The sequence below is a fragment of the Chenopodium quinoa genome, unplaced genomic scaffold (genome assembly GCF_001683475.1).
Source record: "Chenopodium quinoa cultivar QQ74 unplaced genomic scaffold, ASM168347v1, whole genome shotgun sequence".
NCBI classification, from domain to species: domain Eukaryota; kingdom Viridiplantae; phylum Streptophyta; class Magnoliopsida; order Caryophyllales; family Amaranthaceae; genus Chenopodium; species Chenopodium quinoa.
In genome coordinates this window covers 1,448,783-1,462,745 of record NW_018744100.1, presented here as the reverse complement: position 1 = coordinate 1,462,745, position 13,963 = coordinate 1,448,783, and the positions used below count along the sequence as shown (strand labels likewise).

Genomic DNA, 13,963 nt, shown 5'->3' with positions numbered 1-13,963 from the left:
TTAACTTACATGGATAACATATAATTGAGACTTACTGTGTGTAATTCATGAATTGCCAAGCTTATCTTTATTCTATGATATGATACGAGGTATAAAGCATAACACGATGAATAATCCTCTAGTGTTTAGATATAAAGGAATTTTGGTGGTCTTATAGATGACTAATATAAGACTCTATTAAAGGATATATAAGACTATCATACAATGAATGAATTGATATAATAATACTTATTTAATATATATATATTTTCCATATATTTTAGTATAGATAGTGTTGGGTGTAGCCGCGTAAGAACTCGTGGGAAAATTAGTAGCATTCACCGAAATTACGTACTAATGAAAATAAACTTTTCTTCCCTACCCCACCCAATTAATTATATTGTGCAACTTGCAAAAATTGACAATAAAAATTGACTAGTTAGTTACTCATAGATTTTGATTTTAAGGTTGAGTTTGCAATGTTAATTATAATCAATTCATCATACACAAAAATACACAATATGTATGCAAAAACATTAAATCAAGTGTACATGTATCAGCTATTACTAGTCCTAGCCATGGCAGCATGCCTATTACATATCTCCGCTGCGGCCGGGCTACCCCGGCCGCGCATAGCAAAGCCAGGGTGTAACGATCATTGCGGAAACGTGAGCATTCCTTACCCCTTCGGCATAGGTCCGAACTGCTATCACAACCCTTGGTTCGATATCGAGTGTGTTAACAAAAGTGATAGTTTTCACCTAAAAAGATTAAACAACAACATTCAGGGTATACAAATAAACTTACATCCTTTAAAAGAGGAACGAAACTTTGTCTCAGTAGTTCCCTGCTATCGAATCTGCGAAGGAGACGGAAATCCTCGAACACTCGTGTTTGGAAATTCTGATAATTTAACAGGAAGTCCGTTTCTCTTCTCTAGGAAACGTAACGTGTTACTAGTAAATGGTTGCGGAGGAGGTATCGTGTTACTAGACAAAGATAACAAGACGATTGCTGGGTGTGCCGCGGTCTGTATCAATAATTCTACCAAGCAAGAGGTTGATTGTTACGGAGTAGGATGTTGCCAGACTTCAATTTCGTCGTCTGTGGATTATTATTCGTTACAAGTTTCGAGCATGGGGGATAATCGTATTGTGGATTGAAAGGATCACAATGGTAATGGAATAAACATATTAATACTCTAGAGGGGGGGGGGGGGTTGAATAGAGTATGGGCGTTTTTCGCAAAACAGAAAATGTCAAGGCCTTGAGATCAGTTACAGGGCGGAATAAACTGATCTCTGTTTTACAAATCAAGACTTTGAAAACTATTTAAAGTAAAACAGTTAGTAAGCAGAAGGTTATAAACGTTTGTTTTGGATTTTGTTAAAACTGTTTAAAACAAAGAACGAAAGCAAGAATAAGGCAAAAATAAAAACAGAAATAAACACAAGGAATTGTTACGAAGTTCAGCACAAAGGCCTACGTCTCCGCCTAGGGTTGTCCAACCCGTAGGATTTTAACCAACTTTTATTTCTTCCCTTAGAGTTCTAAAGCAACCTAGAAGATCTCACTATCTTCTCTCCGTAGTACTTCCCACTACACCTTAAACACTCAAATCCTAGAAATAAAAGCTAACACACTCAAACAACTTCGAGTATTATAATTTTACTACGAAGTGTATCACTCAAGTATTACAAAGTTTAGCACAAGTGAACACTCGTATTTTTCCCTCACTTTTAAGTAATGAAAAGTAGTAAACAATGAGAGAATTAAAGCTCTTAGAATAGCACAAGACTTCTTGAAAATCTTGGATAATGAAACCGGCTGATCTTCATGCTATTTATAAGGCTTTGAAGCTGACTTTAAAACGTTGCCAGCAGTCTCTGGGTCTTCAACAAACTCCAGAAATTTCGAAGCTTTCAAATTCAAACTTCAAAGCTGCTTTTAAATTCAACGTTTATCTTCCAGCTAGAAATCTGTTACAGCATACTTAGCTTCCTAAAAACCAGGTCAGCAAGCACAAGTAACAGCAAAATATATCTTAAACAGAAATCTTATCATATTTAGAAAAAATTCAACAACCAAATAAGATAAATAATAAGCTAGATAAATAAATACATTTGACAGAAAATATTATCTTAGAAACATAAAGATAAAATCAGTTACTTAAAGAATAATAAAAACATAAACATGCTTATAGCAGAATATACGAATAGGTTAGCATACTTAGCAGGATATATTCGAATATAATTTGACAGAATCATAAAATAAGCTAAGATAAATAAACTAAACATATTAGCATATTAAATAAACATTGACTATTCATTTTGACTTCCATCATCCAATATAAAACTAAGTAGGAATATAAACGAAACAACAAGGTGGAGTCATCAATCTCCCCCTTGATGGAAGTCAAAACCTGTGACAAATAATAAAGAGAACAAGTATGATTAGAGTAAGATAACATAAGGAGCATAAATAATAACCATCATTCAAAAACATTAATCATATATATACCAAAAACTTTCCAATAAATAATAACCATCATTCAAAAACATTAATCATATATATACCAAAAACTTTCCAATAAATAATAACCATCATTCAAAAACATTAATCATATATATACCAAAAACTTTCCAAAAACTAACACACACAAACACATATGTTCTCCCCCTTTTTGACATCCAATCAAGGGAGAAAAATGTCTGGAACAAAGGTTGAAAACAACTAAAAAACATAAGTTCAAAGTTATTACAGACCAAAAGAAGCAAAATAACTTTTTAAAAAACATCAAGGCCTTGAAAATCAGAAATAAGCCTTGAGTCCTGCAACTCCCCTGCTCAACCAGCCAACTGAGCACTGATTTCATCAGGCTTCCTCTCAACATCTGCAAACAGGGAGTACATGGACTGGCGAAGATCCTCCATGCCAAATTCCAGAGCTTGAAGTTTTGAAGCAGGAACAGGAATATCAGCTTCGGGTTTATAGGCAGAGGGAATGGCAGTAAGGTCTTCATCAGAGAGGTCTGAGATGAACTTCCATGTATCCCTTCCAACCCTGAAAATTCCGATTTTGTTGAAGAGTTCCAGGCCCACACTAGGAGTAGTAAGACGATCTACTTCCTCTGTGTCAACTGGAACATCAAAAAATTCGAAGATCTTTGGCAAAAGGTTTGCATAGGGAAGGGTAGCAAGACGAGTAGAGTTGTAGATGTGAGACATATATGTGAGAATAATGGAGGGCAGATCAAGAGGATAGCCATTGAACAGCAAATACAGAATTTCAAGGCATTGATCAGTCAATAATTCCCTTGAATTAGATCTGGGCATAATAGTTCGAGTCAGAAATTGGAAAATGATCTTAGGTTCAAGATCAAGAGAAGAGTGAGTGAGCTGCTTTGAGGTAGGAGTATTAGGCAAAAGAAATTGAGTCCTAGCAGCAGTAATACAAGAAAGACGAGAAGGAAAGGACTTATCATACACAACAGGAGCAACTCCCAAAATTTCTGCCATAATCTGATTAGTTAATCTAATTTTGATTCCTTTAACAATTGACTCAATTGAAGGCCCCTCACTAGAATTAACAAGAGTCATATTAAGATAAAATAAACGAGTGAGATGAGGGTATGCAAAATTAGGCAGAGAAGCAAGATGAACAAGAGAAGACTCACAAAATAGCTTGAAAAATCGAAGCGATGAGGAATTGACAAGATCCATAGCAATTGGTTCACAAGAACAAATCTTGCGAGAGTGATACCCATCCTTCCATTTACCAAGGGTTGTGAAATTCTTGAACCATGAAGGAGGGAGAGAGGATGGAACTTCAAAAGTGTGTTCTTGAGAAGCCGAAGCTTGAGATTTCTCAGGAAATTTGACAGGAATGGCTTTCGATGGGGTTTCCTCTTCACGAATTGGTGAATGAGAAGATGTCGATTGTGAAGGTTCAGAGTATGGAACTTGCTTTGGAGCTGTCTTTTGAGCTTTGGCTTGTTTCTTTTTCTGAGCAAGTTTAATGGCGACATGCTTTCTTTTGGGCGCCATGAAGAAAGGGAAAAAAGAATAATGGAAGAGTGTAGAAGAGGAGAAGACAGAGGTAGTAGAGGAGAGAAAGAGTGAAATCTTTTTGGCGGATGAGAGAGAAGGAGTGAATGCAGGCAAGTATTTATAGGTACGGGATAGTAAAAGATTTTTCAAAACAGATTAAAAAGATAAAAAGGTGAAAAGGTGCGACTGTTTAAAAATCAAATAGATTAAATGAATGTACGAGTTTTGAAAACGTTTTCAAAAGAAATAATAAATAAGTACATTGAATGAGAATTCACGAGAATAATCACCAAGTACTGTTCCAGATTTATTTATTTATTTTTCGACAGTTTTACTTCAAGGCCTTGAAATATAGTTCAGGGCTCTGAAGTAATTTGCACTTAACACAAAAACAAATACTTAAAGAAATTAAATAAATTAAGTAACGTACCTTGGCTCCCCCTACGAAGTTGCATCCTTATTTAGTATTCCCAACTCAAGCCGTATAAAATTAAATCTTTCTTCACTCAAAGGCTTGGTAAATATGTCAGCAATTTGAAAATTTGTAGGAATGAAAGAGATAGAAATGTCACCTTTCTCCACATGATCTCTTAAGAAATGATGTCGAACATCAATATGTTTGGTTCGAGAGTGCTGCACAGGATTTTTAGCAATTGATATAGCACTGGTATTATCACACTTTAAAGGTATTCCTGTATAATTAAGGCCCAAATCTTTAAGCTGTTGAGATATCCACAATATTTGTGAACAACAAGCACCGGCTGCAATGTATTCAGCTTCTACAGTTGATAAAGCTACAAAATTTTGTTTCTTAGAGTGCCAACTTATGAGAGATGATCCAAGAAATTGGCAGCAACCTGAAGTACTTTTCCTGTCTACTTTATAACCTGCAAAATCAGCATCCGAATACCCAACAAGCTCAAAGTTGCTATTTTTAGGATACCAAAGACCAAAGTCCTTAGTTCCATTTAGATACCTTAAAATACGTTTAACAGCACTTAAGTGTGATTCCTTAGGATCAACTTGAAAACGTGCACACATATAAACACTAAACATAATATCAGGTCGACTTGCTGTTAAATAAAGAAGAGATCCAATTATACCTCGATATTGCTTTTGATTTACTGATTACCATTCTCATCTTTGTCTAAAGATAGTGATGAACTCATAGGAGTTTTTGCTTCTTTGGATTGTAGCATATCATATTTCTTAAGGAGCTCTCTAGTATATTTGCCTTGATTCACAAAGATGCCTCCTTTATCTTGTTTGATTTGCAATCCAAGAAAGAAATTGAGTTCACCCATTAAGCTCATTTCGAATTCCCTGCACATTATATCAGAAAATTCCTTGCAAAGGGAATCATTAGTAGCACCGAACAAAATGTCATCAACATAAATTTGCACAATCAGTAAGTCACTTGCTTTGATTTTAACAAACAGAGTTTTGTCAACTTGACCACGTTTAAAACCGTTTTCCAAAAGATATTTTGATAAACGTTCATACCAAGCCCTTGGGGCTTGTTTCAGACCGTATAAAGCTTTATCAAGTTTGTAAACATGGTCAGGAAAAGATTCATTTTCAAAACCAGGAGGTTGTTCTACATAAACTTCCTCTTTTAGAAAACCATTTAAAAAGGCACATTTTACATCCATTTGAAATAGTTTGATACGCATAAAGGATGCAAAAGCAAGTAAACTTCTGATTGCTTCCATACGTGCAACTGGTGCAAATATACCTTCTTCTTGATTGTAGCCTTGAGCTACTAACCTTGCCTTATTTCGAGCAATTTTACCATTTTCATCCAACTTGTTTCTGAAAACCCATCTTGTTCCAATTATTGATTTTCCTTTGGGCCTTGAAGTCAAATTCCAGACTTTGTTTCTCTCGAACTCATTTAGCTCACTTTGCATAGCAATAATCCAATCCGGTTCATGTAAGGCTTCTTTGACATTTTTTGGTTCAACAAGGGAAACAAAGGCATGAAAGGCACAAAGAGACTTTAAGTTTGCTCTGGTTTGGATTCCAGATTTTGGGTCAGAAATGATTTTATCAAGAGGATGAGATGAGGCATGTTTGAATTTTCTGCGCATTAGTAAGGGGGTAGCAGGAGGTTCTTGGAGTACTGTTTCAAGACCATGAGATGAATTTTGGCTCGATTCAGGTTCAGGTTCAAGGTCTTGAGATAAGCTTTCAGGGCTTTGAGGAGGAGAAACAGAGGATTGATTTAATTCTTCTGTGGTTTGAATGGGTTCTTGGATGTTCTGGGTAGGGCGCATTGCTGGAGCTTCTGCTGCTTCTTTATCACTTTCATCATCTGTTTCTGGTTCCTCGTATCTGTTCAGCCTTAGACTTGTAAAACTTTCACTCAAAGTATCCTTTTCGGATTCGTCAAAAATAACATGTATGCTTTCTTCAACAAGCTTAGTTCGCTTGTTAAAGACTCTATATGCTTTAGAAACAGAAGAGTATCCCAAGAAAATAGCTTCATCACTACGTGCATTAAATTTCCCAAGGTTATCTTTTCCATTATTATGAGCAAAGCAAGTACATCCAAATGGTTTTAGATGAGCTATATTGGGTTTCCTTCCTTTGAAAAGCTCATATGGAGTTTTCTTTAAAATAGGGCGAATTAAACAACGATTTGATACATAGTTAGCTGTGTTAACAACTTCTGCCCAAAAATATTTTGGTAAAGCATTTTCCAAAAGCATGGTCCTGAACAGATCCTCAAGGGTGCGGTTCTTGCGTTCCACAACCCCATTTTGTTGAGGTGTCCTTGGAGCTGAAAAGTTGTGAGAAATACCATATTTAGTACAAAACTTTTCAAAATTAATTTGATCAAATTCTCTACCATGGTCGCTTCTCACAGCTACCACAGGTAGGTTTTTCTCAGTTTGAACTTCTTTGCAAATTTTTGAAAACTCCAACAAAGCTTCTGATTTTTCTCTTAAACATGAAACCCAAGTAAAACGAGAATAGTCATCAACAACCACAAGGATATACTATTTTCCTTTTGGGGTTTTGACACGCATAGGACCACATAAATCAATATGTAAAAGTTCAAGGGGTTTAGAGGTACTTACAACCTTTTTGGTCTTAAAAGAACCTTTAACTTGTTTACCTCGAGCACATGCTTTGCACAACCCTTTTTCTTTGAAATTTAATTCAGGCAAGCCACGCACTAAACTCTGTATAGACAACTTTTTCATAGTATGCATGTTAATATTTCCAAGTCTTCTGTGCCAAAGCCTTGTATTTTCAGTCAGGGCCTTGAGACACTACAGACTAGAACTTTCAACAAGATTAGAATGAAACGAATACACATCATTATTTCTAGGAGCAGTTAGAATGATCTTACCACCTTTGTCACGCACTTCACATTTTTCACTATCAAATATTACCTCGTTGCCTTTGTCGCACAGTTGAGAGATGCTTAAAAGATTGTACTTCAATCCATCAACTAGATAGACATCATCAATGGAGTTAAATGCATCACCTCCAATTTTTCCAATGCCAACGATATTGCACTTCTTTTTGTCTCCAAGGGTTATTGTTCCACATAGATTAGTTTCAACCTTAGAGAATAAAGCAGAATTTCCACTCATGTGCCGAGAACATCCACTATCTAAAATCCATCTATAATTTTTCTTTTTCAAGCTCTCCTGCAAAATAACAAATTGTCAAACCTTTCTAGACCAAACTGCAAATTTGGAATCATATTCGGGATAGACCATGTTTGGTGGTCTAGTTCCCTTAACTACCCAGATTTGCTTAATAGGAAATGAATGTTTGATAATACGAGGATTTTTCCTTTTGAAAGGATAGGTAAGCTTGGTATGACCTTTTTTGCAACAATAAAAACAGGTAGGACCATTAAAACTTCCTTTGGCTTTAACAAAAACAGTAGGTTTCTTTTTGTCAAGATATTTGTTAAAACCAAGTCCAGTTTTGTCTCTGGATCCTCGTGCTTTATCCAAAATTTTGTTAAAATCATTTTCAGAATTTGAAAGTTTATTTAAAAGACTTTGCTGATTTGAACACTTTTCAAAAAGACTTTTCTTCTCGTTTTCAAGACTATAATTACAGTAATTTAGAGAAGTGAGTTTTTGTTTCAAAGTACTGTTCTCGGTTTTCAAGGCCTTGATCTGAGTTTCAGACACTTTGACCTTGTTTTCGAGAGCTGTATAAGCTTCTTTTAAAACAGAAACTTCTTTGATTAAATTCTCAGTAGTTTCAACTTGCGTACTGAGTTTTTCTTTCAAAATTTTTGACTCTTGAATCAAGCTTTCCTCATTGATAATCATATTATGCAAGAATTCAGAAAGAATATTTGAAGGACTAGACATGAGATTATTTACAATTACCTGAAGATATTCCTCTTTAGAAGTGTCTTTTTCTGCCATTAGACATAGGTTGGCTTGATCATCATCGTCTGAATCACTTGAGTCAGAATCGCTCCAAGATGCCACCATAGCCTTTTTCTTGAATTCCTTTTTGTAGGGCTTAGACTTCTTTCTTTGAGGACAATCTCGTACAAGGTGATCTTCTTCACCACATTCATAGCATTTCAAGGTATTGAGTTTGTTGTATGTCTTTCCCTTAGGCTTTTCTTGGCGATTGTTGTATCAATCAGATTTTCCATGATTTCTTTCTTTTGAGAACTTCTTCTTCATTTTGAGGATTTTGGTAAGACTCCTTGAGAGAAGAGCAAAGGGGTCTTCATCATCATCTTCATCCGAATCTTCCTCTATCTCTTCTTCTTTCTTGGCTTTGAGAGCTAGCCCCTTTGTGGATGAGGCAGGCTCTCCATCTTCTTCATCAAAGGACATTTCATGGGTAATTAATTTTCCCAATAGATCATCAAGAGGAAGGGTTCTTAGATCTCGAGCTTCTTCAATTGCTGTAACTTTAGGACCCCACTTTGCTTTTGGAAGACATCGAAGGATCTTTCTCACTTTTTCTTCATTTGAGAAAAACCTGCCAAGAGAATCAAGATTGTTAATAATTTGAGTGAATCTAGTAAACATTTCTTTAATAGATTCATTTGAAAGCATTTTAAAAAGTTCATATTGTCGAAGGAAAATGCTGATTTTGGTCTCCTTGACTTGGCTTGTTCCTTCATATGTGACTACGAGCTTATCCCATATCTCCTTGGCACTTTTGCATGTAGACACACGGTTGAATTCATTAGCATCTAGTCCACAATACAGCAAGTTCATAGCACGATAATTCTTTGCAACACTTTCAAGATCCGTTTGGTTGAACTCATCATCATTCTTAGGAACGGCTACTCCACTTTCAGTGGTCTTCATAGGAACTTTAGGACCCTTCTTGATAATCTCCCAGAGTTCAAGGTCTTGATCAATCACGAACATTTGCATCAATGACCTCCAATGAGCAAAGTTGTTGCCACAAAAGAGAGGAGGGCGATTTGCGGATCGACCTTGAGCGAAGCCTCCATCACCAATGGAATTCATCTTCACAGATTGTTAGATCTTTACGTGAATACCTGCTCTGATACCAAATTAAAGGATCACAATGGTAATGGAATAAACATATTACTACTCTAGAAGGGGGGGGGGCGTTGAATAGAGTATGGGCGTTTTTCGCAAAACAGAAAATGTCAAGGCCTTGAGATCAGTTACAGGGCGGAATAAACTGATCTCTGTTTTACAAATCAAGACTTTGAAAACTATTTAAAGTAAAACAGTTAGTAAGCAGAAGGTTATAAATGTTTGTTTTGGATTTTGCTAAAACTATTTAAAACAAAGAACGAAAGCAAGAATAAGGCAAAAATAAAAACAGAAATAAACACAAGGAATTGTTACGAAGTTCAGCACAAAGGCCTACGTCTCCGCCTAGGGTTGTCCAACCCGTAGGATTTTAACCAACTTTTATTTCTTCCTTTAGAGTTCTAAAGCAACCTAGAAGATCTCACTATCTTCTCTCCGTAGTACTTCCCACTACACCTTAAACACTCAAATCCTAGAAATAAAAGCTAACACACTCAAACAACTTCGAGTATTATAATTTTACTACGAAGTGTATCACTCAAGTATTACAAAGTTTAGCACAAGTGAACACTCGTATTTTCCCCTCACTTTTAAGTAATGAAAAGTAGTAAACAATGAGAGAATTAAAGCTCTTAGAATAGCACAAGACTTCTTGAAAATCTTGGATGATGAAACCGGCTGATCTTCATGCTATTTATAAGGCTTTGAAGCTGACTTTAAAACGTTGCCAGCAGTCTCTGGGTCTTCAACAAACTCCAGAAATTTCGAAGCTTTCAAATTCAAACTTCAAAGCTGCTTTTAAATTCAACGTTTATCTTCCAGCTAGAAATCTGTTACAGCATACTTAGCTTCCTAAAAACCAGGTCAGCAAGCACAAGTAACAACAATATTTATCTTAAACAGAAATCTTATCATATTCAGAAAAAATTCAACAACCAAATAAGATAAATAATAAGCTAGATAAATAAATACATTTGACAGAAAATATTATCTTAGAAACATAAAGATAAAATCAGTTACTTAAAGAATAATAAAAACATAAACATGCTTATAGCAGAATATACGAATAGGTTAGCATACTTAGCAGGATATATTCGAATATAATTTGACAGAATCATAAAATAAGCTAAGATAAATAAACTAAACATATTAGCATATTAAATAAACATTGACTATTCATTTTGACTTCCATCATCCAATATAAAACTAAGTAGGAATATAAACGAAACAACAAGGGAAACAACAAGGTGGAGTCATCATGGATCATGCTTGTACTAGAGCGTTTTTGGTGGATACTGATTGGATCGCTAATAAGAGTAAGAATCTTGAGCATTTTCAAAATATATGTGATCCTGCTCGTGTTGTATTGGAGTGGAGTGTCACTGATTTGCCTGTGAATTTGCCGAGTTATGCGAATTCTAGTTGCGTTAATAAGGCTCCTAGTCCTGATGATGCTGGAGGATATGTTTGTCGTTGCAAAGGCGAGTTTTATGAAGGCAATCCTTATCTTCCCAATTGTTGCCAAGGTATGTATGACAGTATTTTCTAAATTTTAAGTTTATTGTTTGCACGAAAATTTATTAGAAACATAATAAGGTACGAGTTAAAAGAAAAAAAAAAGGATGGATGGATGAAAAAAAATGGATTTCAAGATTTTTGTAGTCTTCCTATAACTTGCTGAATTTTTTAAAATTCTCATCAAGTCAATTGAGTTTATTAATATGGTTTTTCTATATATTACCATGAAGTTGTTAGAGGATGTGAAGGTTGCGTACAAGATTGCATCTCTCTTGGAAATCATACCTTTGGTTGTCCTCAAAAGCCAGAAAAGGTGAACACAACAACAATAGCAGTTGGGCTTGGTAAGTATTTCAATCCATCAACAACTTATTTAAAAATCTCTAGTTATACAACTATGAATATGAAAATATAACTAATGAAATCGTGATATGGAATATAACGCATGCATTAAGTCATCATTTAGTTGACATTTTATAAATATGAAGTATAATAAAAAGTAGAAATTTCTAAGAATCATAAAATGGAGTTGTTTGGTTGGCGAAAATTTCTAACTCCTAAGAAAAAGAAGATTGTTGCATCTGTTTCATTTTCTCTAGGATAAATACGCAATCATATTGTCATCTACCGTATTAAATTATTACTGTTCTCTTCATATTTTTGATTTTTTCACTTGGACGGTTGATATGAAGGACTAAAGATAGGCAATACTAAATTAGCAAATATGTACACCGTGCAGGACTAGGCATTAGCATTGTACTAGTACTTGCTCTAGTTGGCGTATATTGGTTGTACCATGTACATAAACGAAGAAGAAACAATAGAATCAAAGCTAAAAACTTTGAAAGAAATGGTGGTCTATTATTGAAGCAACAAATGTCTTCCGAAGACAACAATGTTGAGAAAACAAGAATTTTAACTTCGGATGAACTAGAAAAGGCAACTGATCAGTATAATGTAAATCGAATAGTAGGCGAAGGAGGGCAAGGTACTGTCTATAAAGGCATGTTAAATGATGGAAAGCTCGTCGCTATAAAGAAGTCCAAGAAAGTAGATGAAAGCCAATTGAATGTATTCATCAACGAGTTGGTAATTCTATCACAAATTAATCACAGAAATGTGGTTAAGCTAATAGGATGTTGCTTAGAAACAGAGGTTCCTATGTTAGTTTATGAATACGTGTCGAATGGGACTCTTTAGCAAAATATACATGCTTTGAAGGAAGACTTCCCAATCACTTGGGAAATGCGGTTACATATAGCCACAGACATAGCAAATGCTCTTGCATATTTGCATTCGTCATATCTAATACCTATATTTCATCGCGACATCAAGTCTTCCAACATCCTCTTGGATAACAAATACAGAGCTAAATTATCAGATTTTGGAATATCGAAGTCAGTTGGTGTTGATCAAACTCATATCACAACTCGTGTTGTAGGTACGTTTGGTTATTTGGATCCAGGGTACTTTCAGTCCAACCAATTCACTGATAAGAGTGATGTGTATAGTTTTGGAGTGGTACTTGTCGAGTTATTGAGTGGACAAAAGGCAAATCGTGTGATTGATGATGAAGAAAGGGGTCTAGTAGTATGGTTTCTTGAACATATGGGAGATTCTTCACTGTATGACATATTAGATGCTCGAGTCAAAAGGGAAGGAAGAGAAGAGGAGATAATGCTTGTTGCTCAACTTGCAAAAAGATGTGTAAACTTGGATGGAAAGAGAAGACCGGCTATGAAAGAAGTCGCCGCTGAACTAGAGACTATAAGATCATCCTTGCAACATGGATTGTCAAAGAACCAATCAATCTCAAACAATGAGCAAGATGATGCACAAACAATATATTCTTCGATTGACATGAGTTTAGATGATACAATAGAAGAACAACATTTATTTTCCAGATTTCATTGAAAGGAAGGGATTATTATACTTTGAATACTATGTTAAGTATGTTTGTATTCATGTTGTATACCCGTGTTTGTGTATATATATACGTCTACAGAGCAATCAATCCTAACTAATTTTCCATAATATATACATACTGGCATTGCGTAATACTCCGTATTAGAAAGTCTATCGATCATCATCAGTTCATCACTTATTACCACCTATACAATAGACCATAAGCGTGTCTTGAAAGTGATTATAGTTGTATAATTGTTAACTTAATTTTATATGATATTCTATTTTAAGACGTCGATTATTTAGTGACTAAGAGAGTACTTCAAAGTCTTCACTGTATATCAATGTCTGATTTTATTGCCTATACCATTAGCAGTTTTGAGAGTAAACTGAAGGACTTGTTCAATGCAAAAGTTTGAAGAGGTCAGCCTAATGTTAACAACTAATGGTTGAATTTGGACAATCTCTCTTTAATTTGGATGTCACTCATTTCCTCTAATGCCTCTGTTTTCTGTTTCATAATTTTGTTGCGACGCTTGAGCTAGCTCATCTAAGCTCATCTTCTATTGATGGTGTATGCATCCTTTTGATAAGAGCAAGCAAAACAGAAATTGATTACAAATTCGGAAAAAGAAAACAGCAACAACATGAAGGTTACAGAGTCCATGGCAATTCAAGGGATCACTAAAGTAGTGACTTTGCTTGGATATGCATTTGCACAATGATCATTTAAATACCCTATTCCGTTCTTCTTCATGATTATGGTCTTATGAGTTATATGCATTGTTAAGTTGCTTCGTATACATGCGCTATACTGCTATGCAGTGATGTGTTGCAAGCCACATACAAAATCTTAATCATTACCTACATCTCACATTAACAACTTCCTATCTTTACAGCATGCCACAATATATTATGTACTACTAATAGCATTTATTGGGACCGAGGAGGTAAAAATGGACAAACAAAATTTAGATGAAAAGAACTCATAGAACTAATT

At 35.2% G+C, this 13,963-nt stretch overlaps 1 pseudogene; it reads left to right on the top strand.

The window, feature by feature from the left end:
• The first annotated feature begins 508 nt into the window (after positions 1-508).
• LOC110692334 lies at positions 509-13,094 on the top strand (annotated as a pseudogene).
• Positions 13,095-13,963: the final 869 nt, after the last annotated feature.